The 25,134-nt window shown below is 44.9% G+C and overlaps 1 protein-coding gene across 10 annotated transcripts in view; it reads right to left on the reverse strand.

The window, feature by feature from the left end:
* LOC311062090 (NACHT, LRR and PYD domains-containing protein 12-like) overlaps positions 1-8,281 on the reverse strand; it is a gene marked incomplete at its 3' end in the record, with an annotated part of 437,600 nt that extends 429,319 nt beyond the window's left edge. For 9 of the 10 annotated variants that reach the window (XM_084080889.1, XM_084080886.1, XM_084080890.1 and 6 more), the window contains exon 1: positions 2,360-2,371. Of the gene's footprint in view, positions 1-2,359; positions 2,372-8,212 lie in introns of those variants that run through there. The other variant, XM_084080884.1, reaches the window with a different exon arrangement.
* Positions 8,282-25,134: the final 16,853 nt, after the last annotated feature.

Below are 25,134 nucleotides of genomic sequence, written 5' to 3' on the forward strand. Positions count from 1 at the left end.
GCACGCACGCACGCACGCACGCACGCACGCACGCACACGCACGCACGCACGCACGCACGCGCGCGCGCACACACACACACACACACACACACACACACACACACACACAAACCTCACTCTACAACAAAGTATCACATGACCAAATTCCCATGAGGTCACATGACTTTTCTTAAACTGTGATGTGATTCTAATTACAACACATCACTAAAATGATCTAACTCACTGGTTCTCAACATGGGGTCCAGGGACCCCGAGGACCCCTGGGGGTACCTGGTCTCCATTTAGTTACAGCAAAATGAGGGTTTCATTGTTCCGACATGTCATTGTTCAGACATTACTAACCCTATCCCTAACCCTAACCGCACGGGGAAGCCACGTAGTCGGAGTAGTGGGATGTCGGACTTATGAGCAGTCACCCAAAATGAGTACCAGTTTATAAAGTTAAACCCTATTTTATTTTACAGCTTTTTTTTAATAGCAGATCCACAAGCTCACAACGCATCATATTGTGACTTGTTGTGAGCTTGTAGATCTGCTATTTTTTGAAGAATGTTGACTGTCTTCTCTTATGGGGGCCACTGGCTCAATGTTTTATGATTATAAATACAAATCAGTTTATGTCTCCTTGACATGAAGATGTTTCAGAACCACTGATCTATCTAACTCACATGGACTTCTGTTCTGTTCTGCTCTTCTAAACATGTTGCTGACCAGTGTTGAACTCCACTACCTTTTTACTAACTAGTATTGTAACTAATTACTTTAGCAATTCAACAACATGTGTTACAATGACTGAGATTAAAATAGACTTCAGAGGATTATAATGTTTATTATCATCCAGTGATCTACTGTCACTCTAACCCAGTGGTCCTCAAACTTATCTGTCTCAGGGACCCCCTGCAATTAACCTTTTCATCCACAGCATTACATTGGTACCGTAAATTCATATTACGGTACGTAAATATGTATTGTTAATAAATAAGATACAGATAATATAATATACAGTTTGTCACCAAGAAAAACAAACACACACACACACACACACACACACACACACACACACACACACACACACACACACACACACACACACACACACACACACACACACACGCACACACCAGGGGTGCCATATGCAGCATTGTGTTCACCTCACTACTACAGTTGTTTCTGATCTTCACCACTTCTTTACCTGATCTGCTGAAATAATTAATTTTATCCTTCAACTTGTTTATGCCCCAAAATGACAATTTGTAGCAATTGTAGAAATATTAGACCTTAATTGTGAACGTTTAAGCATGTTCTAATCATCTACATACTTTACTTATAAACACTTTCCAAATATTTAATTTTCTAATATTTTGGACAAAATAGCCAATTTCACATGGAGGTGTCCAGATGTCTCTAGTGCCCACCTATCCTGTTACCGTACACACATATCTTTTCCCCCCCTAACTATAACTAGTTACTTTTTAAAAGCAACTTGCCCAACACTGTCAAGTAGAGAGAGAGAGAGAAACACAAAGTTGTGGTCACATGGTTTACAGTAAACTGCTGTGCAGCCTGCCTGTCTCCAGACCATAGGCCCCGCCCACTCCTCTGAGTGAACTGCCTCAGGCTAGTGGAGACTCTGAGTGACTCACACTGTGTTAATGTCAGAGTCATAACTTATTCCTTATCTAACTCACATTCTGTTTACAAGTCTCTCTGTGTTCTCAGGCCTGTCTTCAACTCCTGTCCCACTGAGGAAGAAAACCTTTTCAACTTTTCCCCAACACACTGACAGCCCTGTGCTCCACAAACAGTTAATTCAGCCCTGTATGTTCTGCTCTGTCTGCTACGTATGAGGTGTTGATATCATTAGAGAGACAGAGAGAGAGGTGGGGGGGATGGGGGGCCGGGAGCGAGGGAGGGGTCATTCTTTGAGACACATATCCGAGTTTTTGACCAATAAGCACCTTTGTTTGCACCTTCAAAGGGTCAAACAAGGGAATCATGTGACATTGATCCCCTTACCCATTCGCTCATACTATCTCATGACGTATGTGTAGGCAGCGGTCCGGGCACCTGGGCTCCAATGTAGTCTGACAGCGCATTGCAGGTTCGAGTCCCGTTCCCGACAATCTTGGCTGCATGTCTGTCTGTCTGTCTGTCTGTCTGTCTGTCTGTATGTCTGTCTCTACTGACAACTATAAATAAAGGCCACAAAGACCCCAAAAATATAAAAAAGAAAAAAGAAAAAAAAGCAATACTGCATTGTTTGGATATTAAACTTGTATGACAGAGTCATTATATAAACATCCTACATCACCTATATAATACCAGACATTAGTTATATTAAAGCGATTAAAACAGTTACCCTATATTAATCTTTATGCTTTAATCCAACGTGCCAGTCCATGCTGTTCAGCTCTCTGTGTTGTCTGTTAAAATGGTGGACTGTGAATAAACACATAAAGTTCTATCATACAGGTAGTGTCTACAGTGATGGGGAGGAGTCACTGAGTATTTAACCCTGTCTGGACAAGCCAGGTGAAGTGAGGTTATGTGAGGACAGAGAGAGAGAGGAAACATGTAACAGTGTATTCATGTACTTTACATTGATGTTTCATGAACATATCTGTATCAGTGTTTTCTCTAGTCTTCCCCCCTATCTCTCGCTTACTTGCTCCCGCCCCATGCACGCACACGCACACACGCACGCACGAACGCACGCAAAGGTGTGTGTAAAGATCAAGAAAGATCAAGCATGATCTTTCTATCAGCGTCTATATTCCAGGCAGAATTAAACAGTGATCTGAAGACATGCTTCCTATATCAACAGTACAGGTTGTGTTTATAATACTCAGACAAACTTTTACATATTAAATACCAAGTGGTGATTGCAACACAAACATGCAACCAGTTACACTAATTCAACACAAACAGGAGGCAGTGGAACACATGCACCACTTAAAGACATGCACACACACGCTGGCTTCATGCGCACACACAGACACAGACACACAAACACACACACACACGCACGCACGCACACACGCACGCACGCACGCACGCACACACGCACACACACACACACACACACACACACACACACACACACACACACTGGCTTCACGCATCTCAAGATGTTGAAACCCTCTAACAACCAGTCTGTAGGTATAATGTCCTAGGCTGCCACATAAAAATAAAAACCAATAGTCTGCACCTGCAGCTCTGAGATGGTATGTAGGAGTGATTGATATTTAATGACCTTGGTCATAAAGGCTTCCTCTAGGCTATAGGGTCGAAGGTGAAGGCTATCTCTAATACAGACACTTCTCTGGACTCTTTATAACAACATCTGATGTATGAGCTCAAGCAACTCCCCTGAGGTCACATGACCTACTGTCAGCTGTGGAGGTGAATGCTTTACACTTGTAAACTGTGATGTGATTCTAATTACAACAAGTTACTTCTAACAACTTTTTTTTTTTAAATAGCAGATCCACAAGCTCACAACGCATCATATTGTGACTTCTTGAGCTCATGCCTCCTTCAATGCATGAGAGCTAGCAAGCTGCTACTTATCACCTGACAGGGGGGAGTTTCCCCGGTAGGAAACTCCACACAGAAAGGCCCTTTCACCAACCCCACCTAGTAGTGATGCGTGTGTTTTATGTGTTCAAACTGTTTTATTGTTATTATTCTTATCCTTATTAGGAATAAAGACAAAACAAGAGCATGTGATTTTTTATTTATTTTTTGCGTGTGAGAGCGGCTGACCCGCTCACCCGCAGCCCGCATAATTGCCTCTGAAATTCTGACTCGACCCACCCGCGCCACCCGCGCATCACTGCCATCTAGGGTATGGGCACTGATGACTCGGAGGAGAGAACACGCCCCCCAGTGACTGTCTTCTCTTATGGGGGCCACTGGCACAATTTCTGAGTGATGCCAACCACTCCTACATTTAACTGTGTGTCTGTGTGTCCGTCCGAGCACGGCCTCAACAGCTGCAGCTGATTGCAACACAAACATGCAACCAGTTACACTAATTCAACACAAATAGGAGGCAGTGGAACACATGCGCCACTTAAAGACACACACATACACGCTGGCTTCACGCGCACACACAGACACACAAACACACACACGCGCTGGCTTCACGCTCGCGCACACAAGCACTGCACACGTGCGAGCCAGCATTGCAGACGTGCGCACGCACGCACGCGCACACACACACACACACACACACACACACACACACACACACACACACACACACACAGGTCAGAGGTCTGCCATCACAGTGTCCACACAGGGACCATGTGTGACACCCAGGGGCAGTGTTGAAAGTTCACTTTCTACATGAACTAGTTCAAAGTTCAGTTCACACATTTTAAAATGAAGTAGTTCAGTTCAGAGTTCATAATTAAACATTTTGAACTAAAGCTATGAGCTTGTATATCTGCTATTTTTGAATAGCCAAAGTATACAATATGGATAAAGGGGTACAATGATTGTGACTCTTTATTATTACATTTTGTAATTAATTTGTACCCCCCCCCCCCCTCCCCCCAAGAACCAATACGTTAAGGTATAGGGTCAGATATCATGGTAACCCAATCTGAGGCAGAGCTGGGCGGGTCTTGCCTTTGTCTCTGGTACAAACGCACAGGAAACACTCACTCCTCTCCACAGGCGTGTGCGCACACACACACACACACACGCACACGCACACGCACGCACGCACGCACGCACGCACGCACGCACGCACGCACGCACGCACACACACACACACACACACACACACACACACACACACAGGGATGCAATGCTCACTGGACGGTAGGGTTTAACATTTTCCGGGAAATAGCTAATTTTAATTCCCGGGAATTTTCAGACCTTTTCCCGGGCTTCCCGGGAATTCCCGTTAAAGGGTAAAAAAAAAAAAAAAAAGTGCCCACTAAGATGCATTTATATGTAGATACTTAAATAGCCAATTTTACACCGAGGTGCCCAAATGTCCCTATTGTGTCCACCTATGAACTTGCACTAATAATGACTTAAGTTGATTTTTTTAAAAGCATATAAATATAATATATAAATATAATAGCCTATAGTGGCCTGCCCTGGCGGAGATCTGCCTTGTTGCGCAGCAGCGGGTGAAGACAATTAACTTAACGATGAGCTGCGCTCAAAACGCACTCAAACAATGTCAAACTCTAGCTGCTGAAATAAACGTTCCATTTGTATCATTATTGACAAGAGAATGTGCAAAGGGATTATTTATTCATTGTCCATCAGAGCGCCGGTGAGGTCACAGTTTATCTCTACTTTTGTAGGATATTGATTTGATAGCCTAAACTTGTAATTTGTTTGCAGTTATTAATCTATATTAGGCTACTTGCTGGATATTATAAGACTCCATTTGGGGATGTTGGCTGTATGTTGTCTATTAATCTATATTTTGTTGTTGATCAAATGTGGGGTTTTGTAGTGTGATTTTGATGTGCACATGCCAGCACTGACAATCAATGAGACAGACAGCTGTTGTGCAGTTCACTTGTTCTACTGTAGTTCTAGTAAAATGGTGGTTTGAACGTTCTAAGATGCAAGTGTACAGTAGGTAGGGTAGGCTGCATTAATGATGATACAAAAATCGGACCACATCGGTCTAATTCTCTCTCTCTCTCTCTCTCTCTCTCTCTCTCTCTCTCTCTCTCTCTCTCTCTCTCTCTCTCTCTCTCTCTCTCTCTCTCTCTCTCCAGCTCTCCGGTCTGTCCTCTCTCTCTATCAAAAGCATTGCTTGGCTTGCGCGCATTTTAAGCTGGAATATAGGCTCGATCAAACCTACCTACTGTTTATGCAGCGTTTCACTTGATGATGTTGAATATGAACTAGTCAACTGGTGTCTACTATAGACAGCAGAGGAAACAGTGAAATCAGCGTGCGCAGGGCAGGCATGGGGCATCACGGCCACTTGTGTTTTATTTTGTTCATTAGCCTACTACTGTTACATTCAGTGCGTCCAATATTGGTTCACAACGGGACGATGGGACCCTGCCCTGGTCGGCAACGCGGCAAGTAACTTGCCTAATTATAATAGTAATTCCTCCACGCTGTAGATAGGTCTTTCTACTAATTAGTATTCATTTCTAACAAGAAAAAAAAAAAACGGGAAGCCCGGGAACCGAGGTGAATTCCCGGGATGGTAAAAAAACCCGAATTCCCGGGATTCCCGCATCCCGGGAATCCCGGTGTTAAACACTACTGGACGGCCTTGCACGCCGTGCTGAAACTTATTTGACCAAAACTACTTTAAATTCGCAACTCAACAAAGTTTTCAAAGGCTCCCGACTCACACCTAGCGAATTAACATAGGAATAAGCCTAGATGCATATCAATTGTCCATTGTGTGATTTGCAGTGTAGGTGTTAAGCGGCGTGCGCGTCACGTCATTGAAATAGAGTGCAAGAACATATCAAATGAGCATTGCATGCCTGCACACACACCACACCCACACCCACACACACACACACACACACACACACACACACACACACACACACACACACACACACACACACACACAATGACGAGTTCAAGCATGATCTTTCTATCAGCGTCTATATTCCAGGCAGAACTAAACAGAGTGTTTTGAAGACATGCTTCCTTTATCAACAGTACAGACAGTGGGTTGTGTTTATAACACAACCCACACACACATGGATGGAATGACACGGGAATGTTCTCACTCTACAACAAAGCATCCCATGACCAAAGTCCCCTGAGGTCACATGACTTACTGTCAGCTGTGGAGGTGACTGCTTTACACTTGTAAACTGTGATGTGATTCTAAATACAAGTTACTACAACAAGTTACTTCTAACAGCTTTTAAAAACACCTTTTTACTAACTAGTATTGTAAACATTTACTTTTGCAATTCAACAACATGTGTTACAATGACTGAGATTAAAATAGGCTTCAGAGGATTATAATGTTTATTATCATCCAGTGATCTACTGTCACTCTAACCTCAGCACAGCAAGAGACATGACCCGCCCTATTCTACCTCTGATTGGTTTAGGTTTAGACAAGAGGAGAGATGATTGGTTTAGGTTTAGACAAGCGATATATATCAGATATCATAGTAAGCCAATCTGAAGCAGAGCTGGGCGGGTCTTGCCTTTGTCTCCCTGGTGCAACCATGTTGGTGCAACACACACACACAGGGTACACTCTGCAGGTAGCAGGCGTCTGCTCACCCCCCGCCCCTCCCACACACACACACACACACACACAAACACACACACACACACACACACACACACACACACACACACACACACACACACACACACACACACACACACACACACACACACACACACACACACACACACACACGTTCAATCATGATCTTTCTATCACCGTCTCCCGTCTATATTCCAGGCAGAACTTAACAGTGATTTGAAGACATGCTTCCTATAGAGGAATCCACAGAGAGCTGTGGTGTGCATTCTGACACCGCAGATATGACTGTGCCAGGGGAGCGCTCTGTGGATTTGTCTATACTAGACCATACCCGGTCGACGCATCCGTGGGGGGATATGCGCACATGATCTGGCAACCCGGGAGGCGACATTGTTTGACACATAAACGCTAATAAGAAGCTGAGATTTGATGAAATCGAAAAACGGGCTTCACAGTTAAGTTCAGATGGTAATGGTCAATGGCTGTGTGCAAAATCAGAGCAATTGCTCCAGCCACTGAGGAGAACCGGGTAGCTTCACCACTACACTCACCACGACAGACAAACGGACAGAGGTTACTCAAATTATAGGAGGATGAACAGTACCAGGGACGTGCACAGATAGACTCTAGGTGGTGCTGGAGCACCTGCCCTTTGCCCTCTTGACCAGAAGTGCCCTTTTGAAAAAAAAGGAAAAAAAAACGTTTTTTTTTTTCAGGTTACAGCAGGGGTCTTCAACAGGGGGTCAGGGACCCCTAGGGGGTCCTCAGAGTTACTACAGGGGGTCTGCCAAATCATTATGTGATATGATTTTTCTTTTTACCATAACCACTCGAAACCTAGCATCCCTTTTCTGAGGAGAACTTTAGCCAAAAATAGCAGATCTACAAGCTCACAACGCCTCGCGCTGTCTGGTGTTGTTAACACCAGACTAGACAGATTATTGCTACAGTGTATTGTTTAAAATCTCTTACCCTGTAATAATCTTTATGCTTTGATCAGACGAGGCAAAACAAAATGGAGTCTAGACGGTTCAGTTGAATCAACACACTGACATATGTCATACTGGAGGTGTTGTTCTCAACAGGTCCTGGTGCCCCGCCCTGTTATGAACCATGACCCTGGGCACAGACACGGCACCTGACAGGGCGTGCGCGCGCACGCGCGCGCACACACACACACACACACACACACACACACACACACACACACACACACACACACACACACACACACACACACACACACCACATTGTGTGAGTCATCACTGTAAACTGGTTCAACTGTTAGTAGGTAAGATATGACACCATGTTAACTTGTTCTTGTCCTCACCTCTCCTCTCATGCTCTCCTCAGTTGAGAATTTAAACTGAATGTAATGAGACAAACACGCGTGTGCATGCACGCACACACACACTCACTCTGCATGTTCCTGGCTTCAAGAATGACTTTTCACTGCCAGCTCCTTTCTAGGCACATATAATCACTAAATACCGTCTGCTAGTATTTAAGACATGTTGTGTTTTATGTTCATTACAACATGTACATTACAAAATAAATAATAAATAAGGCCTGTTAGTATTTAAGACATGCTGTGTTTTATGTTCATTACAACATGTACATTACATTATAAAATAAATAATAAATAAGGCCTGTTAGTATTTAAGGTTCATTACAACATGTACATTACATTATAAAATATATAATAAACTAGAAAATGTGCTCCTCGGAGCACAGGTCTCCGCCAGTACTGTTCCTGATTAATCCTGTCTTACCTATTTATATTACATATTGTCACGTATCACTTGACCAATGTTAGCTTGACCAATGTTACCTCACTTCAAAAAAATAATTGGCTTTTTGAAGTGACACACCTATTTATAGGATTTTATTTTGTCATCGCTAGCCAATCAAAAGCATTGGTGACAACATATTGTCACGTGTCACGTGAAGCTTGACCAATGTTAGCTTGGCTGGGGGGGGGGGGGGGGGGACACAGCGGGACGGGAACGAAAACATACTCTCCACCTCTGGCGGAGACAATAAGGCCTGTTAGTATTTTATGTTCATTACAACATGTACATTGCATTCTTACAGAAACTCATATTGTATTTGAAAAGAATAGCAGCAACATTTTACAACAAGTGACAGCAGAGACAAAGCCATGTGAGCAGATAGCTGAGTGTCTACAGAGAGTCTGGTACTCAGAAGGTCACAGGTTCAAACCCCAGGTCACCTACAGTACTGTAGTATGAGTGTCAACATGTCCTTGAGCAAGACACTTAACCCCCAAGTGACATCTGAGCAGCCATCAGCCAGATGAAGCTTACACAGAAACAAAAGTCTACCTTTAAATGAATGTTGTATTAGAGTCACCTGTCACACACTGTCCAGCTCACACTGTGTGGAGCTTGTTCATTATTAGTATCTTTAATTACATTATTTACTTTAACGATGAAACCAGACTTTTACTCCAAAGCGCCCCCTTTAGAACAAAGACAGAAACTGCAGTGGAAAATAACTGCTCTGATGAAAGACATTAAAACAGGAACTAAAACCCCTAGGTCACATGGGCCGCCCTGTACACACACACACACACACACACACACACACACACACACACACACACACACACACACACACACACACACACACACACACACAGCGTCTTTATTCCAGACAGAACTAAACAGTGACATGAAGACATGCTTCCTATATCAACAGTACAGGTTGTGTTTATAATACTTTTACTCATTCAGATTCAGACAAACTTTTACATGCATAGGCTACACAGTAAAATACTCAGGGTTCATTTATCCATTTGTAAATCTGAAGGTTTGTGTAAATGGGCTTTTTGGTAATAATTCAGATGTATATGAACATTACTGTACCATACCACATTATTGATCTCTCCTTAACCACTTGTCCAATCCTTTTTCTGTCTACTCCAAATCTATTCGCCACAAATAGCCAATCAACAAACTCACAACTTTCTCATAAAAGTTCATCTGGAACAGCCTTTACATTGAACATATAGCAACAATGGGAAACCAGCCTCCTATGGGTCTGTTTCCTACCTGTGTATTAACATGAATCGTAACATCTCCATTCTGGGGTGAACATTCAGCGAAAATAGTCGATCTACAAAACCACAACGTGTAGCAACGTGACTGTGAGCTTGTAGATTGGCTATTTTCCCGCAAAGAGATTTGTTGAGGGGGAAAAGGAGGGGGGCCTTCGACCCCCAGGTGACTCCAATCAATGAAGTATTAGGTTTAAGAGGTTAATAACCTCTTTTCCCATGATAATTACCTGCCGTCATCAGAGATATCAAATATGTGCAAAAACGACACCAGATATGTGGTAGGCCTATGGTTAAAAAGAGCACAATCAATGAAAACAAAATCCATCAGCTGTAACAATGGTCAATAACCCATAATTCAATAATCGTTTTTTTATCGTAAGTTGTATAATTCAACTAAATCGCTAAGAGAAACTACATAGTAGGAGTATTAGTTTGAATATTAAATTGAACTTGCATTGGGTGCTTAAATCCCTGCCTTGTTTTAAATACATGCAGCCTCTTAAGAGCATGGCCTCTTGGACTGGATATGAATAAGGATGCTAGTAATATATACAGACATAATCTGTCGACAATCATCCAATCGATTTTGCAAAATAATAATAATATGTTTTATTTTTTATAATTAATTTTTGGATAAAAAAATTGGTAAAATCAGGCAAAAATAAGAATTAAATAACATAACCCTAACCCTAACCCTACCCTAACACCGAAATAAAGTAACAAAAAAATGGCCAATATAACCGCAATAATTGCACATTTTCGCAGTTATTGCGCCCACACGCTCCTGCTCAGGCCTAGCCTATACTAGCGTTCTGGCTGCGCCACTGCCATAGCACGCCCAAGAAATGCTCAACCAGTCAGCAAATACAAATATTTTTGTTAAAATCTTAACCGAAATAACCAAATTAAGGTAACTAAAATCCCCCAAAAACACACACAAAAAAAAAGAGACAAATCTTTCACGCGTGCATGCGTTAGCTCCCTTCCAGCTCCCCCATTACAAATCGTCTGGAGCCACCGCTGATCACTTGGAATTGTAAGCATTTAATTTTGTTTGACTCGGTTCCACAGATAAATATTGTGAAAATAGCAGATCTACAAGCTCACAACGCCTGGCACTGGGAGGCGTTGTGAGCTTGTAGATCTGCTATTTTCACAACGTTTGCCAGCGTTTTCCTCTTGCTTACGGAATATACGAATATTTGACAATTTGGTATTAAAAAGTAATTAAATTGTAACTTTATAAATGTGCAGATACCCTGTATACACTTATTTACACTGTATATACTTACATGTTGGTTTGTTTACTGATGAGTGAGAAAACAATGTTACACATTAAGCTAATCATCTTGGGACCCCCAAAATAATGTGGGACCCACAGGTTGAGAACCACTGATCAAACCTACAGGTGATGTACTCTCACAGTAACATGAGCTAAAGCAGCATGTCACACAGTAGCATGACAGAGAGGAGTGATGATTGGTTAACATAGGGTCAAATGTCAGAGTAAGCCAATCAGAGACAGAATTGGGCGGGTCTTGCCTCCCGGTGAAAATACACACATATGCTGTCTACCGCAGACACAGGGGGGAGAAGACGACACTCCACGAGGCCTCCCCTGCAAGTAACGAGAGATGGTGAAAGACCAGCTCGTGAAACCAATGTCGCCACCCAATCGTCGTCAACCTGGCAGACCAAGGCGTAAAAAGTCGGGGGGATGCAAGTCCACTTCAGGACGGTTATCCATCCCGACGGTTGACCACCAAGGTCTGGCAGTGCTCCAGCTAAACGTCGAGGGCCTCACCAACGCCAAACTCGAGATCATAAGTCACCTCGCCGACTCCCACAAGGTTGCAGCCGTCCTCCTACAGGAAACCCACTGTATGGTTGAAGACACCCTCAAGCTGCCCGGGTTCCACCTAGCTGGTTCCATCCCCAGCAGGCATCACGGAATTGCGACCTTTGTGAGGTCTGATCTTGGGTGAACAGCCGCTGGCCAATCCCCACCAGGTGCCAGCATTGAGTGGCTGTCCACCAAGATACAGGCAACATCTGCTGTAAATGTGTACAAGCCTCCACCATCTACACTGACCGTGTCGGCCCTCCCGCTTGCCCAGGCACCTGCCATCTATGCAGGGGACTTTAATTGCCAGCACACTGACTGGGGATACTCCCACACTACACCAGACGGAGAGACGCTGTGTGAGTGGGCCTCCAACGCCAATGCTCAGCTCCTGTTCAACCCCAAAGAGCCACCAAGTTTCCACTCTTCAAGATGGAACACCTTCACCAACCCAGACCTCGCATTTGCTGTATGCCACAACAGCAACCCACTTCCGGAAAGACAGGTCATTGATAGGTTCCCCCGGTCACACCACCGACCATCTGTCATCAAAGTCCCCTCACTGGTGCAGCCGGTAGAGGGTAAGCCTGTCCGTAGGTGGAACTTCCGGAAGGCCAACTGGCAGGCATTCACCACGGAGACAGAGAGAATATCAGCCCGTCTCCCGGACCCAGACATCGCTGATGTGGACTCAGCATATGCAGCCTACTGCGAAGTGCTCCTAAGTGCAGCAAAGAGGACGATCCTTCGCGGCTACAATGCGAGCTACATTCTGGGCTGGGACGAAGAGTGCAACCACCTCCTGCGTGAACATCAGCAGGCTGGCTCAAGGGAGAATGTGGAAGCGACTGCAACGGCACTACTCCACAAGCTGGACGCCACCCGAAGGGCCAGATGGACTGAATCCGTTGAGTCAATCGATTTCACCCATTCCAGCCGTAAGGCGTGGCAGATTATCAACCAGCTCACTGGCAGGAAAACAACACCCCCCAAGTGCCCTGTGACAGCAGATGCCATTGCAGCCCAGCTCCAGAAGAACAGCCAGTTTCAAGGTGCAGATAAGAACTTCACCCGCTCCACACTGTGCGAGGTATCTTCCCTCTCTAGGGCACCCAGTGTCGATGCTGACATGTCCGGACAGTTTACAACAGCTGAACTTAGGGTGGCCATCGGCAACCTTAGGCAAGGCAAGTCCCCGGGGCATGACAACATCCACCCAGAGTTCGTGACTCACCAGAGTGAGACAACATCTGCCTGGCTGTGCTCTTTTTTCTCCTCCTGCTTCCAGAGGTCCAAACTACCGAAGACCTGGCGCCGTGCTGCTGTTATCGCCCTACTGAAACCAGACAAAACTGCGGAAGACCCCAAGGCCTACAGACCCATCTCACTGCTCTGCGTCCCATTTAAGATTCTGGAGAGGATGATCCTCAGCCGCATAGAGCCAGTAGTAGACCCACAGCTTCCAAGGGAACAGGCTGGTTTCTGGCGGGGCAGATCAACAGTAGATCAAGTAACCCTGCTCACCCAGGACATCGAGGACAGCTTTCAGGCCAAAGAGAAAGCTGGGGTAGTGTTGCTCGACCTAACCGCCGCATACGACACCGTCTGGCACCGTGGACTTCACCTGAAGCTGCTGAGGACTATCCCATACCGGCATATGGTGACGTTTATAATGGAGATGCTGTCCAACCGCAGCTTCATCCTCCGGACCATCGATGGCCAGCGAAGCAGACTGAGGAGATTGAGAAATGGGGTGCCACAGGGATCTGTCCTCTCACCACTGCTGTTTAATATTTACATCCACGACCTCCCAGAGACAACATCCAGACAATATGGTTACGCGGATGATCTGGCCATCACTGCGTCGACCAACGTGGTCAGCGGTGGAACAGGGGCTCAACCAGGAAATGGGCATCTTGGCTGCCTACCTGCGCAAGTGGCGTCTGCAGCTCAGTACTGGGAAGACTGTTTCGGCCGCAAACCACCTGTGCAACAGAGAGGCCAAAAGGGAACTGACGGTGTCCGTCGACAACAAGTGCCTGGAGCACCAACTAGCCCCCAAGTACCTTGGTGTTCGGCTGGAGAGGACACTGTCCTACAAACAGCACCTTGAGGAAGTGAGAGCCAAAGTGACAGCAAGGGTCTCGCTTATCCGCCGCCTCGCTGGCACAACCTGGGGTGCCTCCGCCAGGACTCTACGAATCTCCACACAAGCCCTGGTGTTCTCTGCTGCCGAATACTGTGCCCCAGTCTGGAGTAGAAGCCTACATGTGAAGAAGGTTGATCCTATCATCAACAATGCCCTTCGGATCATAACTGGTTGCTTGAAGCCCACCCCCGTGTCCTACCTGCCAGTCCTAGCGGGAATTGCCCCGGCCGGTCTCCGACGAGAGGCCGCTACCCTCGCACTTGCAAGGAAAGCCCAAGAACATGACTGGCATATCCTGCACGATACAACAACTAAGGCAGCGTCCCCAAGCAGACTCAAGTCCTGTCACCCCTACAACAGGACAGCACAAGAGATGCTTGGTTCCATCCCTGAGCACCTGTCTACAAGGGCATGGCTAGCAACATCCTGGAAGCAGGAATGGCAGTCGGCTGAACCCACACGTCTGCACCATCACATCGAAGACCCGGGAGATGAAGTTGAAGGAGAACATCTACCACGCCGGCATTGGACCCTGCTGAACCGCCTTCGTACTGGGGTTGGTCGCTTCAAATCGTCCATGAAGGAGTGGGGCCTGGCAGACAGTGCAGTATGCGAGTGTGGCGAGCCTGAGCAGACTGACGAACATATAATCACCACCTGTCCTCTGTACAGACCTCCTTCAGAGGCTGGCCTCTTCCAAGTGGGACCAGAGACGAGAGCGTAGCTTTGTGACACTGAGCTGGACATATGATGACGATACACGAAAGAAGAAAAAGAAGCAGACACATTCACCACCGTATGATGACTTCTCCCCTCTTTTCTTTTTTCTTCAGGGAAGAAAAAAACAACTTGCTATCACACGCATGCAGCACACACACACACACACACACACACACACACACACACACACACACACACACACACACACACACACACACACACACACACACACACACACACACACACACACACACACACACAGCAGGGGTGGTGTTATGTAACAACCGGTTTCCAAGTTAAATTATGTCATGCCGCATTGTGTTCACCTCACTACCACAGTTTTATCTGATCTTCACAACATGTTGTTACCTGACCTGCTTTTTAAAAGTAACTTGCCCAACACTGTCAAAGAGAGAGAGAGAGAGAGAGAGAGAGAGAGAGAGAGAGAGAGAGAGAGAGAGAGAGAGAGAGAGAGAGAGAGAGAGAGAGAGGGGGGGGGGACTGCCAGAGGGAGAGAGAGTCAGAATGAGAGCAAGGGGCGAGGGAGGGGTAATTCTTTGAGACACATCTGGGGTTTTGACCAATAAGCACCTTTGTTTACACCTTCAAAGGGTCAAACAAGAGAATCACGTGACGTTGTAATTCCATCTATTCAGGCCTCTCCAAAAAAGCAATATCACGTCTCCAATTAGTGCAAAATTCAGCTGCTAGACTTTTAACCAACAAGCGGGGCGGATCACGGAGGAAACTCCAGAGACGCAAAACAAAGCTACCGCTCCCGACGATTATCATTCCCATTTTTAGATCATTATGCAGCAAGATGGATGCTCTAAACATCAACATCTGATACTTTAAAGAATACAGGGATGCATGCATTCTTTGTTTTACAGAGAGATGGTTAACTGAGGAGTCAAACAATGACACTCTCCAGCTACACGGCTTTACAGGCCCAATACGGGCGGACAGAGTCCTGAACAGCACAGTGAAAGAATCAGGAGGGGGAGTATGTTTCTATAGAAATGAACGCTGGTGCTCTTCGGTGCATGTTAAAGACAACATATGCACAGATGAGCTTGAACTGTTGTCAATTTCCCTGCGCCCATTTTATCTACCTAGATAATATGGACAAGTGATTGTAACAGGCGTTTATATTCCACCATATGCTAATGCCACTAGGGCTGCTCAAACAGTCTACCAATGTATTGAGAAGCTAGAAACGGCCTCCCCTGGTGCGCCAAAGATTATCTTGGGGGATTTTAACTCTTGTAGACTGGACAATGTGCTGCCTACATATGAGCAGCATGTCTCATGTAGCATAAGGAAAGAAAGGAAGCTGGACTTGTGTTATAGTAATGTCACAGGGGCCTATAGATCCATACAGAAATCATCTGTGGGCACCTCAGATCACTTTGCTGTTCAGCTGCTGCCCACATACAAACACAAGCTAAAGCAGGAGAAGGTGAAACAGAAAACGGTGCAGGTGTGGTCCAGTGAGGCCGTACAGAGCCTACACAGACTGGCAGGTTTTCACTCAGGACCACTCCCTCCAACAGTCTGTCACAGCAGTAACCTCATATATAACATTCTGTGAGAGTATGCTTATTCCAACAAAGACTGTTAAAGGAGGAGTTCAACCAAAAAAATACTTATTTTCTATCAATTACACACCCCATGAAGCCTTGATTTCATGGATTTATTTTTGTTTTTGTGGCATTCCTAAGACAATAATTTGATGACCGGGTGTATTTCCGGTAGGAGACACAAATTTACACTTTGGCTATTAAAAAATAGCAGATATACAAGCTCATAGCACGGCACCGAGTGCCGCGCTATGAGCTTGTAGATCTGCTATTTTCAAAAAATCGTGAACATGTGTGCAAATCTTTGAATATATAGTTCTTTAAAGCGAACATTTGTAACTCAAATTGTTGCTTCTGGGGGTCCCTGGAACAACATTTTGGGTGGTCCTTGACATGAAAAAAGTTTGAGAACCACTGATATTATAGCAACATAATTAAAAAATCCCCTAGAAGCAAATATTTGAGTTAAAAACGTTTGTTTAAAAAAAAAATATATATATTCAAAGATTTGCACAAATGTTCACGATTTTTTTTAAATAGCAGATCTACAAGCTCATGGCGCGGCACCATGAGCTTGTATATCTGCTATTTTTGAATAGTCAAAGAAATCTAAAAATGACACAGATGCGTTCCAGGTCTTAAAGGGTTAAGCACTACCCAAACAACACGCCGTGGTTCACAGCTGAACTGAACAAGGCAGTGGAGGCTAAGAACAGAGCCTTTGCTGCTGGAGTTGAGGGGAGAGCTGCACAAGCAGCAATAAAAAAAGGAGGTGGTCCAGGCCAAAGGACGCTATAAGGATGGAGTTCCACACTGGCAACCTGAGGCAGGCCTGGCAAGGACTCAATGTCTTTGACCTTTACGGGTCCATTTGGTTTCATTTTACACTCTCAATAGTTAAAGATCTATATAAGGGTCAATTTGGTTACCAACTCTCCAGCATTTAACTGGGGGCAGTGTTGTGCCTGAACGCGTTCAATGAACGATCGTTCATGAACTCGTTCATATTTTGGGCGAACGTGAACTGAACGTACTGTATATCCGATAGATGAACGTTATCGTGAACGCGTTCATTCTGGCGTTTGTGCACGGCGTTCTCTCTTCGTTCAACTTCGTTCAAGAGTGTCCCAAATTTCCATGGTTACATCGGTTTGTCATGTTGTATTTCATCCTATTCTGTGTTTCCGAGGCGTCTTGAACGCACCATCAGCCAAAAAAAGAGAAAAGCAAGGCTGTGTCTAACATTCATGTGAGCAGCGCGGAGTCCGAGTAGCACAGACAGTTACGGCCACTCGGCCTCTCCAAAAAAGCAATATCACGTCTCCAATTAGTGCAAAATTCAGCTGCTAGACTTTTAACCAACAAGCGGGGCGGATCACGGAGGAAACTCCAGAGACGCAAAACAAAGCTACCGCTCCCGACGATTATCATTCCCATTTTTAGATCATTATGCAGCAAGATGGATGCTCTAAACATCAACATCTGATACTTTAAATAATACAGGGATGCATGCATTCTTTGTTTTACAGAGAGATGGTTAACTGAGGAGTCAAACAATGACACTCTCCAGCTACACGGCTTTACAGGCCCAATACGGGCGGACAGAGACCTGAACAGCACAGTGAAAGAATCAGGAGGGGGAGTATGTTTCTATAGAAATGAACGCTGGTGCTCTTCGGTGCATGTTAAAGACAACATATGCACAGATGAGCTTGAACTGTTGTCAATTTCCCTGCGCCCATTTTATCTACCCAGAGAATATGGACGAGTGATTGTAACAGGCGTTTATATTCCACCATATGCTAATGCCACTATTCAATTTTTTTCAATTCAATTTTATTAAAGTGTCAAATCACAACAAGTTGTCTCAAGACACTTTACATGTAGAGAAGAGACCCGACAATCCCACCCTGAACAAGCATTTTTTGCGACAGTGGCAACGAAAAACTCCCTCTTAACTGGAAGAAACGTCAGGCAGGCCCTAGGCTCTAGGGTGGCGGCCTTCTGCCTCGACCGTGTCGGGGGAAAGAGGAGAGAGAGAGGGAGAGAGAGAGAGAGAGAGAGAGAGTGAGAGAGACAGACAGAGACAGAGACAGAGACAGAGAGAGAGACAGAGAGAGAGAGATACAGTGCAGGTAGTAACAGTAACAATAGTAGCACATATAATAGTGTAATATATGATATACATGATAGTATAATATAGTACAGCAATAATGTGTATGTAGTATATAATGGTGTCATATAAGAATATTAAGATAATATACAGTATATATAGTATAGTGGTATAGTGCAGTGTAGTAGAAATCCACGGTCGTGCTCCATGGAGAGGCCCGGTCCGCAGTCACAGTCTTGAGCCGCAGCTGGGGGTCCGTATTGACAGTCCATGGACCTGCGACGTGGGAAATAAAAGAAACTCCGGGGAGCGGGTCCCCGGTTGTAGAATTAGTGGCAGGCCTTACTAGAGCGTGAATCCGTACAGGGTTAATTACGATTGTACCATTGGGACACAAACCCACACAACCAAAGGGAGAACGAGAAGAGAGAGGACGAGAGGAGAGAGGGGGGGGAGGGTGGGGAGGGGAGAGAGGATAACTATAGGGTGACTGAGTCTATACACTTCGGCTATAGGCTTTATCATAGAGAAAGGTTTTTAGTCTAGTCTTAAATATACAGAGTGTGTCTGCTTTGCGGACTGAGGTTCCACAGCTGAGGTGCCTGGAACTTAAATGCTCTGCCTCCTGTTCTAACTTTTTTGGGGTTTCCTGGAGCCGTAAGCATTTTTTCATACTGTGGGCGCAGTGGTGTTCTGGTTGGTTTATGGGGCTCGATGAGTTCTTTGAGATATATTGGTGCCTGTCCATTGAGAGCCTTGTATGTGAGGAGGAGAACTTTAAACTCGATTCTGTATTTAACCGGGAGCCAGTGCAAAGAGGCCAATGAAGGAGTGATATGATCTCTTCTTCTGGTTCCTGTCAGTATGCGCGCAGCGGCATTCTGGACAAGCTGCAGGCTATTTAGGGATTTATTTGGGCAGCCTGATAGTAAGGCGTTGCAATAGTCCAGCCTAGAAGTAACAAATGCGTGGACAAGTTTTTCTGCATCATTTTGGGACAGAATGTGCCTAACTTTTGCAATATTACGCAGGTGAAAAAAGGCATTTCTTGAAATTTGTTTTATGTGGGACTGAAAGGACATGTCTTGGTCAAACGTGACTCCCAGATTTTTTACAGTGGCCCTGGAGGTCAAGGTAATACCATCTAGGGTAAAATTCTCATCGGCTAATTTATCTCTGAGGTGCTTAGGGCCAAGTACAATAACTTCAGTTTTGTCCGAGTTGAGGAGTAGGTAATTACGGGTCATCCAACTCTTGATGTCTATAAGACATGCTTGAAGTTTAGCCAGTTGATCCGTTTCATCTGGCTTCATTGATAGATATAATTGTGTATCATCTGCATAGCAATGGAAATTTATAGAGTGTTTCCTAATTATCTCACCTAAAGGAAGCATATATAGAGTAAATAGTATTGGTCCAAGTACAGAGCCTTGTGGGACTCCGTATTTAACCTTTTCGCGTAGTGAAGGTGTATCGTTAACGTTTACAAATTGAAATCTGTCAGACAGATAGGACTCAAACCAGTTCAATGCAGCACCCTTGATGCCAACCAGATGCTCAAGTCTCTGCAACAAAATATGGTGATCAATAGTATCAAATGCAGCACTGAGGTCCAACAGAACCAGTACAGAGAGAAGGTTATTATCGGATGCAATCAGGAGGTCATTTGTGACCTTCACCAATGCCGTCTCAGTGCTATGGTGTGCTCTGAATCCTGACTGAAAAGCTTCAAATAGCTTGTTGTTATGTAGAAAGTCACATAACTGCTTGGCGACTGCTTTCTCAAGGATTTTAGAGAGAAATGGGAGGTTCGATATAGGTCTATAGTTAACCAAAATGCCTGAGTCGAGAGTAGGCTTCTTGAGGAGGGGTTTGATGACAGCTACCTTAAAGGACTGTGGTACGTAGCCCGTCACCAGAGACATATTGATTATATCGAGTAGGGATGCACCAACCGGGGTCAGGACCTCTTTAAGCAATCTAGTTGGGACTGGATCCAAGAGACAGGTCGTTGGTTTGGAAGATGTGATCATTAAAGTGAATTCGGAGAGCTCGACCGGGGAGAAACTGTCCAAATATACACTGTGTCGTACAGCCACTTCTGGGGATATTACGTCGGAGGGCGGTCCGGTAGCGGCTGAGAGTAGTAGGTTATCAATACTATCTCGGATAGTATTGATTTTACCATTGAAAAAATTCATGAAATCATTGCTGTTAAGGGATATAGGAATACGCGGATCAGTAGAGTCATGACTTTTTGTCAATTTGGCTAGAGTGTCAAAAAGGAACCTATGGTTGTTTTTGTTTTCCTCTATTAGAGAAGAATAATAGGTGGCTCTGGCATTGCAGAGAGCCTTCCTATATATTTTAAGGCTGTTTTGCCAGGCTATACAGGATTCTTTCTGTTTGGTTGAACGCCATATCCTTTCAAGCTTACGTGACGTTCGCTTGAGATTTTTAGTTCCAGAGTTATACCATGGGGCTAGCCTCTGTTGCTTTATTACCCTCTTTCTTAAAGGAGCAACAGAGTCAAGCGTTGTCTGAAGGGAGCCTGTGACATTATCAACAAGGTGATCGACCTGAGAGGGGCTATAAGTATAGAGATCTTCAATTGTGTTGGAATATACTGAGTTGATGGCTGATGGTATTGCTTCCTTAAATTTGCCCACAGCACTATCAGATAGATTTCTACCAAATACATTTTTGTCCAATGGTGAGTAATCAATTAATGTAAAATCAAAAGTTATTAAATAGTGGTCGGAGAGGTTCTCATTATATGGGAAGACTATAAGATGTTCAATTTCAATACCATAGACCAAAACAAGGTCGAGGGTATGGTTGAACTTGTGAGTAGGTTTATCTACACACTGAGAGAAACCGATAGACTCAATTAGCGTAATAAACGCTTTACTGAGGCTATCGGTTACTACATCCACGTGGACATTCATGTCGGCAGTCAAAATGATTCTATCAGAGTCTAGGACTAGGCGTGATAGAAACTCTGAGAATTCAGATAGAAATTCAGTGTAGGCCCCAGGAGGGCGATACACTGTAACAAATAATAGAGGCTGTAGTGATTTCCAGCTTGGGTGCGAAAGAGTGAGAACCAGACTTTCAAACGTTTTGTAAGTCAGCCTGGGTCTGGGGCTGATTATTAGGCTTGAGTTGAAAATGGCTGCAACTCCACCTCCAATCTGGCCGGTGTCTCGGGGAATATGGGCATTTGTGTGACTTGGTGGGGTGGCTGTATTTAGGGGGACGTATTCTTGCTCACCCAGCCATGTTTCGGTAAGACAAAGTAGATCAAGATGGTTGTCTGATATGATTTCATTTACCAATACACCTTTATAGCGTAGAGATCTAATGTTCAGGAGTCCACATTTAATAATTTTGTTTTGTGGCACTACTGCATTAATTTTGATTTGTGCCAGGTTTTTATGCACGGCTCCTCGAACCCTTGGTTTTACATGCCTAGGGGGTCGAGTAGTTTCAATTGTTCTGATTTGTAGGGTAGGTGGCTGCTCTGGTGGAAGCACAGAGGAGCGTGTAGGACTGCAACTCTGCTTCCTGGTCCCAACTCTGGGTGGTCATAGTTTATTGATAAACTCGTCTATATTTCTAGAGATGAGCGCCGCACCATCCCAAGTTGGATGTATGCAGTCTCTCCCCATCAGACCAGTTTTCCCCTCGAAAGTTTGCCAATGATTTATAAAGCCCACGTTATTATCTGGACACCACCTTGATAACCAGCGGTTGAATGAAGACATACGGCTGTACATCTCATCACCAATCATATTTGGCAGGGGACCAGAGAAAACTACGGAGTCCGACATTGTCTTTGCGTATGTGCACACAGACTCAATATTTATCTTTGTGATCTCTGATCTCTTACGTCGTGTGTCATTGCCACCGCAGTGGATTACAATTGTATCATAACGTTTATGTTTAATTTTAGCCAGCATTTTTAAATCTGATTCGATGTCGCCCGCTCTGGCCCCGGGGATGCATTTGACTATGGTCCCTGGTGTCACTAACTTCACGTTTCTCATTATAGAACTACCAATAACCAGAGTTTTATTCTCAGTGACACGCGGAGGGGGCGTGTCACAGAGTGGGGCTGACGTCTCACTGCTAAACTCAACGGGTGTAGCAGCGAGTGGGGAAAATCTGTTTGAAACGTGAAGTGGTTGGTGTCCCGTGTGCTTTTGTTTATTTCTACGCTTACGACCAGGAGCAGTCACCCAGCCGTCTTGGGTCGTAGGGTGCGTGTGGGGACTATGATCAGTCACGGTCGGTGACCGTGGCTGGTAATGTCCCCCTGTTCCCTGTTGCACGGGAGCAGAGGCTAAAATGAGCACCACTAGACATGGTTTCCTCTAGCCGCCAGAGCCTCTCCTCCAGCGCTGCAAATAAACTGCACTTGACACAAACATCCGTACATCCAATAAAGGCGTCGGAGCTGTAACTATGCATTTGACATACAGCACAGGAGCGAGGATGAGAGCGAGACGGGAACCCGGGGGGGAAGGAGAGAGAAGCCATCGCCCAGCAGCCCAAAGTAGCCGCTAAGCTAAAGCTAAAGCTAGGCTAACTGTGAAGCCAACAGCCAACGGCAAAGTTAGTCCTTTAGCTAGACAGTCAGCCCAAGCAGCGATAAAGTCGCCACACAGTAGAGAGATAGGGTAGTAGTTAGCAGTGATAGTGTGTGTTCAAATCACAACAATACAATAATATCAACATTAGTGTCTTGCGCAGCTAAACGATGTACGTCTCGCTAGCGTCGCAGACAGTATAGGAAGTGACGTAACACGCTTACCGTCAGGGCTACGTCAGGGTTGCCAGGTTCTCCCTCCCTCATCATCACTAGGGCTGCTCAAACAGTCTACCAATGTATTGAGAAGCTAGAAACGGCCTCCCCTGGTGCGCCAAAGATTATCTTGGGGGATTTTAACTCTTGTAGACTGGACAATGTGCTGCCTACATATGAGCAGCATGTCTCATGTAGCATAAGGAAAGAAAGGAAGCTGGACTTGTAGTAATGTCACAGGGGCCTATAGATCCATACAGAAATCATCTGTGGGCACCTCAGATCACTTTGCTGTTCAGCTGCTGCCCACATACAAACACAAGCTAAAGCAGGAGAAGGTGAAACAGAAAACGGTGCAGGTGTGGTCCAGTGAGGCCGTACAGAGCCTACACAGACTGGCAGGTTTTCACTCAGGACCACTCCCTCCAACAGTCTGTCACAGCAGTAACCTCATATATATAACATTATGTGAGAGTATGCTTATTCCAACAAAGACTGTTAAAGGAGGAGTTCACCCAAAAAAATGACTTATTTTCTATCAATTACACACCCCATGAAGCCTTGATTTCATGGATTTATTTTTGTTGTTGTGGCATTCCTAAGACAATAATTTGATGACCGGGTGTATTTCCGGTAGGAGACACAAACTTACACTGTGGCTATTCAAAAATAGCAGATATACAAGCTCATAGCACGGCACCGAGTGCCGCGCTACGAGCTTGTAGATCTGCTATTTTTGAAAAATCATGAACATGTGTGCAAATCTTTGAATATATATAGTTCTTTGAAGCGAACATTTGTAACTCAAATTGTTGCTTCTGGGGGTCCCTGGAACAACATTTTGGGTGGTCCTTGACATGAAAAAAGTTTGAGAACCACTGATATCATAGCAACATAATAAAAAAATCCCCTAGAAGCAAATATTTGAGTTAAAAACGTTTGTTTAAAAAAAATATATACTGTATATATTCAAAGATTTGCACAAATGTTCACGATTTTTCAAAAATAGCAGATCTACAAGCTCATGGCGCGGCACTCGGTGCCGCGCCATGAGCTTGTATATCTGCTATTTTTGAATAGCCAAAGAAATCTAAAAATGACACAGATGCGTTCCAGGTCTTAAAGGGTTAAGCACTACCCAAACAACACGGCGTGGTTCACAGCTGAACTGAACAAGGCAGTGGAGGCTAAGAACAGAGCCTTTGCTGCTGGAGTTGAGGGGAGAGCTGCACAAGCAGCAATAAAAAAAGGAGGTGGTCCAGGCCAAAGGACGCTATAAGGATGGAGTGGAGGCCATGTTCCACACTGGCAACCTGAGGCAGGCCTGGCAAGGACTCAATGTCCTCACAGGGAAAACCCCAGCTAAGACCACTTAAAGTCCTCACAGGGAAAACCCCAGCTAAGACCACCACGGAAAGGAGGGAAGGAGAGGAGGCAGCATTCGTCACCGAACTGAACTCCTTCTACTGTCGGTTTGACGCCCACGACTTCGGTGAAGCATCAGAAAGGTTGAGGAACGAACTCCTGCATGAGATCAAGTGTAACGGGTTGTCTCTTTCTGTCTGTGTATTTGGTGTAGGTGGAGTGTTGAAGTAATGGA

The sequence above is a fragment of the Gymnoscopelus microlampas genome, assembly GCF_963454915.1.
Source record: "Gymnoscopelus microlampas genome assembly, chromosome: 15".
Lineage (NCBI taxonomy): Eukaryota > Metazoa > Chordata > Actinopteri > Myctophiformes > Myctophidae > Gymnoscopelus > Gymnoscopelus microlampas.